The 6,255-nt window shown below is 47.9% G+C and overlaps 1 long non-coding RNA gene across 1 annotated transcript; it reads right to left on the reverse strand.

Moving 5' to 3' along the window:
- Positions 1–667: 667 nt before the first annotated feature.
- On the reverse strand, positions 668–5,891 carry LOC130541945 (uncharacterized). Its single transcript, XR_008956083.1, has 4 exons — positions 5,736–5,891; positions 2,709–2,807; positions 2,104–2,407; positions 668–1,322 (listed from the first exon to the last, which is right to left on the reverse strand). It is a non-coding gene; the product is annotated as an uncharacterized LOC130541945 (long non-coding RNA).
- Positions 5,892–6,255: the final 364 nt, after the last annotated feature.

Raw genomic sequence — 6,255 nt, forward strand, 5'->3', positions numbered from 1 at the left:
CCCCGTCTTCTTGGAAATAGTCCCCAACCACAGGCCCCACTGAAGAGGGAAGAGAGTCTTAGGCAGCCTTAGATCCCGAGTAGCCCCGCCCCCATGGCCACAGCCGATTGGATGACACCAGTGCGGGAGGCCAATCCAGACTGAGCGAGGCGAGACTTGGGCGCCAGAGCAGGAGCCCAGACAGAGGCAAAGGCGGAGCCCAGCCGCGCAAAGGCAGAAGGGCAGAAAGGAAACCAGGGGACCCCCGACAGAGCCTCTGCCCTGTGAGTTTACCAATCCCATGATTCCCGGCAGTACCTGGGCCCAGGTTATTTTTCTGTGTGATGCATTAGCACACTCCCCACATTGAATCCCATGAGTGGGTTTTGGTACCACGCAACTTAGACATTATAGAATTATTTTTATTTTTTGGGAGCGCCTGGGTGGCTCAGTTGTTAAGCATCTGCCCTCAGCTCAGGTCATGATCCCAGGGGCATGGGATGGAGCCCCGCATCAGGCTCCCGCTCAGCGGGAAGTCTGCTTCTCCCTCTCCCTCTGCCCCTGCTTGTGTTCCCTCTCTCGCTGTCTCTCTCTCTCTCTCTCTCTCTCTGTGTCAAATAAATAACTAAAAATATTTTTTTAAAAAAGAATTATTTTTATTTTTAAACAAGTTTAATGGGTGATACAGTCATATGGTATTAACTTATATGTAGAATTTAAGAAACAAAACAAATGAGCAAAGGGAAAAAAAGAGAGAAAGGGACACACCAAGAAACAGACTCTGACCTACAGAGAACAAACCGGTGGTCACCAGAGGGGAGGTGGGCGGGGGGATGGGTGATGTGGGCGATGGGGATGAAGGAGTGCACTTGTGATGTATGCTGATGTACCAAGTGTTGGATCACTATATTGTACATCTGACACTAACATTACATTTTATGTTAACTAACTGGAATTTAAATAAAGCTTTTTTAAAAAAAGACGTTTTTTTAAAAAGCACACTATATATGTTGCTCTGTAATTTGCTTTTTTCACGGAACAGTCCTGGAAATCATTCAATGCCATGAAGTGATGCATTGTTCTTACAACCAAAGTCCATGCTTGGGGTTCAACTGACCCAGCCAAGGGGTGAGATGGGCCCCGGAGACCTGTCACTTTGTCTAAGACAAAGGAGAGGCAATGTCAGGAGATATTTCTGGTCTCTTGGCTGGCGGGAGTGAGGTTTTGGCCAGTGTCTGCAGGAGACCGAGGCGCCGACCCATGGCGGGGATAAAAGCCCGTCATCCATATCTTACCGCAAGGCTTGCAGGCCTTCGCCCCTCCTCGGCTTGGTCCGGTTCCTCCTGCCAAGTTCAGAAACAGGTTTCTCAAGGACTTCATCATTCTGCCTCTGCTTCTCTTGCACAGCTACGGCTCCGCCCGCCAAGTCAGTGGCCGCGGAAACGTGAAAGCTGCCAAGGCCTCCCTGGCTCTTCCTCCTTCCCCCTTCTTCCCTCTCCACTCCCTGGAGGGGCCTCCTTCACCCATGGCAGCGAGGGCTGTGTGGGCCCAGAACAGGCAGCCGCCCTCGCCCTCTGCCCCGCGTCCCTGGCCCTGCGGGGCTGTGTTGGGCTCCCCTGCCCGAGCTCTGGCAGCCTTTACCCTCTGCCCCCCTCAGGCTTCCTTGGTCCCGGGCCAGTACCCCCCACACCCGTTATTTCTGCCCTCTGCCCAGCGCCCCACCCTGGGTGCTGGGGCTCCCCTGGACCTGCCTCTCGGAATCACACATCCCACTTACTCTTTGTCCTTCTCCCACACTTCTTTACTCTCCGCAAATTGCTTTCGTAATTCTCTTCCCGCTGTGATAGTCACCGGCTCGGAAAGACGCCTTCCCTGAGCTTCCAGCCCGCTCCGCTCCAACACCCCCCACAGCTGACTGCTGGTCACCTCCTCTTGTAAGGAACTCCAAAGGGTTTGCCTCTCGCTCTTTCTTCTCTCTCCCTGCCCCGCCTCCCCCCCCCACCCATGTATTCTTTAGGTTATGGAGCCATTAATTAGGGCTGGGATGTCTTTTCCACAGAGGAATTTTTGTTTCTGGCTCGGGTAGGGCCATTCCACTGAGTTGGTGTAAATGCGTGTCTCTACCTGAGCGGAGTGACTATTTTATCTGAGTGCACGTGCACTGTAGCAGACGGCCAGGATGAGAGCCCCCGCTCCGGTCTCCTTCCCTGCAGCCTCCTGTGCGTGGGCTCTGGGCCGGGCGGCAAGACACGCCGAAGAAGGACATCCGCAGGGCGCCGGGGTGGCTCAGGGGGTTGGACATCTGCCTTTGGCTCAGGTCGTGGTCCCAGGGTCCTAGGGTGGCTCCCAGCGTTGGGCTCCCTGCTCAGCAGGGAGTCTGCTTCTCCTTCTCCCACTCTCCCTGCTTGTGCTCTCTCACTCTCTCTCTCTGTCAAATAAATAAATAACATCTCAAAAAAAAAAAAAAAAAGAATAGCTCATTCTCGCTGCCCTCACAGATCCCCCAGTGTGTTGTGGAAGATAAGACATGTGCAAGGATAATCGGGGGCTGAAACTTGATCCCCCTGAGTAGTTGTGAAGCATTTTCTGAGCACCTGTTTTGTGCCAGGCATCGTGCTGCTACTTCACTTACATGGCCTCACGTCGTTCTGACAACCACGTGCAAGTTGGGTGTTGTTAACCTGCTTTACAGATGAGAAAACTGAACCCAGAGAGGTCGAGTCACTTACACAAGGTGACATTGGAAGTGCAGCGTCAGGATTTGATTCCAGGATGTTTGACCCCAAGGCTAGGTTCCTTCCACTGGCTGGAGCAGCCCTCTCTCCACTCTGAGAGCAAAAAGGAGCAGCTTTCACACTGGTTCCTTACCTTGTCTCTTCTCTACCCTCAGTGCAACAGGTGGGGGATGTGGGGCAGAGCTGGCTCAGAGGACAGAGGAAGGCAATTGGCCTGCACGGGGTGGGGATGGGAAGCGATGCTTGTCTGTCTGTCTGCACATGCGCAAGGACACAGCTAGCAGGGACGGTAGATCTTATGGGAGTAAATGAGACTCTCCTTGCCTTCTCACCAGAGCATCTTCATTTGTGAGGAAGCCTTAACAGCACGAGAATCGCACCTGACAGGTGCTCCCAACCCAAAAGGAGCTACACTGTTCAATCATCAAACCATGACTGAGGTCTTCCCTAAGCGGGGCATGGGATAAAGAGATGTGTAAGAAACGGTCCCTTCTCCTAAGAGCTCATAGCACAGCCCCTTACAAGCCAATGTGGTAAGTACCTTGAGGGAGGAATTCCTGGGGGGTGGGGGCTGCCAGAGCTCAGGGAAGAGGATTTCACCCAACTGGAATCCTTCTCAGAGGCCATGACTGAGCTGAATCTTAAAGGATGAGCAGTCCTTCAAGGTCAAGGCAGGTGAGAGAGGACATTAAAGCACATGTGCGTGACATGTCCAAAGGCCAGGAGGGGAGAGGGGGCAGGGCAGTTTTGGAGAAGAGTAAATAGTTCAGTATGGCCAGAGCCTCCGCCAGGGGCTTTTTTACAAAAGGTCATCTAGCCAAGCTGGGAGTTTGGTCCCTATTCAGTAGATAAAGAGAACGATTAAAATCCTTTAAGTGAGGGTAAGGCATGGTCAGATCTACATTTTAGAAGGATCATTCCAGGAGATTTCTTATTCTAAATGATGCCTGGAGAGCAGCCCCTATTGCAGCCTTCTGCACTTCTCACACATACACACACACAAAACACAAAAATGTGTAACTATTCTGAAAATCAGAACTGACAGAAAATCAATTACGAGAATCTGAAAGACAAAACAATTGCTTGTCCGTGCTCCTAGGAAACAAAGCAATCCACTCATGTAAATAAAGATAGAAATACACGTAGTTCTCTTTGCCATCCAGAGACCCCAAATATTTAACAACTAGAGAATTGCACAACTGCTCTTTTGTTGTACATGGGCTGCTTTTTTGAGGTAGCCAGAGCAGTATTCTCAAATTCCTGTCCCTTTTTAAAGGATTTATTTTTATTTTTTTATTTGAGAGAGAGAGAGAGAGAGAGCACGAGTGGGAGGGGCAGAAGGAGAGAGAGAATCCCAAGCAGACTCCACGCCAAGCACGGAGTCCATTGCGGGGCTCAGTCTGAGATCAGGTCCTGAGCTGAAACCAAGAGTCAGTTGCTTAAACCACTCCACCACCCAAGCACCCTGTCTTTTTTTTTTTTTTTTTTTTTTTTTTTGGTAAAGATTTTATTTTTAAGTAAGTAATCCATTGTGGGGCTCAAACTCACAAATCCAAGGTCAAGAGTCACATGTTCCACTCACTGAGCGAGCCAGGCACCCCATCAAATTCCTGTCCTTGCTTCCACCCTTTCGAAGGATCTCAAGGCAAAACACTGAGGTGGTATGAGAGAAGGAAGGGAGACCGGGTACTGATGCATGCTGCCGCACAGTTTTTCAGCATCTGCACTGATCCAGAATGGCAGAGAGACCAGACAACAGACACAGAAGATGACCCCCACTTACGGAGGAAGAAGTTAGAAAAATAAAACAGAAAACGAAGCCCAAGTAAAGGAGAAGAAAGGAAATGATAACAAAAATGAGTCAAATAGGAAGACAAACAATGCATTTATTAATTAAATCAGGCAATGCGGCTGGACCCACTCTCTATAAACTAAACTCAGTAGTATTTCTACTAACCACCTACAATTAGTGAAATTCAAAAACGATACTATTTACAATAACATCAAAAAAGCAACAAATATCTAGGAACACATCTAGTGAAAGGTGTGCAAGACCACATACTACATTACTGAGAGAAATTAAAGAGAACTTAAATCAAGGGAGGAAGGGATATACCATGTTCATAGATTGAAGGACTAAGCATAGTCATACCGACGCTCATACCGACGCTCTTCTAAGTAGCCTAAACTGGAAACAACCCAAATGTTCCTGAACAATACAATGCACAAATTCATCTTGATATAATCGTACAATTGAATATATTCAGCAGAGAATGAGTAAACTTCTGCTGCATGCAACAACCCTGATGAATTCCATAAACATAATGTGGAAGGGTATGCACTGTGTGATTTTATTTATTAAAAAATTCAAAGACAGGGGTGCCTGGGTGGCTCAGTCGGTTGAGCATACAACTCTTGGTTTTGGCTCGGTCAAGGTCTTGGGGTCATGGAACCATGCTCAATGCAGAGTCTGCTTGAGATTCTCTCCCTCTGCCCCTCCCGCAGCTCATGCACACACACTCTCTCTCTCCCTCTCTCTCTTAAATAAATAAATAAATAGAGTCTTTAAAAAAAGTTCAGAAATAGATAAAACTCATCTATGGTGTTAGAAGCCTGGATACAGGAAGATAATGACCAACAGGGGCTAGGAGAGATTTCAGACATCAGTCATATTTCTTGACCTGACAACCAAATTGTGCATTTATAGTTTGTATACTTTTCTGAATATGTTTTAATTCAGTAAATTTTTTTTAAAAATTTTATTTATTTATTTGACAGAGAGAGAGAGAGAGAGAGCGTGCACAAGTGGGGGGAGCAGCAGGCAGAGGGAGAGGGAGAAGCAGGCTCGTTGCTGAGCAGGGAGCCTGATGTGGGGCTCAATCCCAGGACCCTGGGATCATGACCTGAGCTGAAGGCAGATGCTTAACCAACTGAGCCACCCAGACACCCCCAAATTCAGTAAAAATTTTAATAAAAAAAGAATAATTTAAGAAATGGAAAATTGTGATATGAAGGACTTACAAGTCTTCCCAACTTCCATGATCCAGATGAATGCCGTGTCCTGCGTGGATACTGCAGCTTAGCAGGAGAGCTGAGCACTTCGTAATTATCCACTTACTTAGCTCTCTCTGATTAAATAGTGTCCCACGAAATAGGTATTATTCTTATCATCCACCCTCCCACCCTCATTTTGAAGATAGTTGCAAAAATCTGAAAAAAAAAAATCAGCAAATGTCATTTCTCATTTTACAGGTGAGAAAACAGGCCGAGAGAGTTTAAAGTAACTTCCCCAAAGTCACAAAACAACTAAGGGGTAAGGACCAAGAGTCAAACCTCAGCAGTTCTGTCCCGGGACTCACGCTCTGTGCCACCCCACCAAGCCGGCTTGTCAGCTGTTTCTCTTCTGTTCCACTCCTTCCCCAGTGCCTGGAACAGTGTTTCCCGAACTCCATAGTTCATTCCATAGTTCATGTGGTGTCTTTGTCATGTTTGATGACACTAAAAACAATAATGATTCCTACTGTGTTTCAGGACTTGCCAG

Source organism: Ursus arctos, unplaced genomic scaffold (genome assembly GCF_023065955.2).
Source record: "Ursus arctos isolate Adak ecotype North America unplaced genomic scaffold, UrsArc2.0 scaffold_28, whole genome shotgun sequence".
In the NCBI taxonomy this organism is placed as follows: domain Eukaryota; kingdom Metazoa; phylum Chordata; class Mammalia; order Carnivora; family Ursidae; genus Ursus; species Ursus arctos.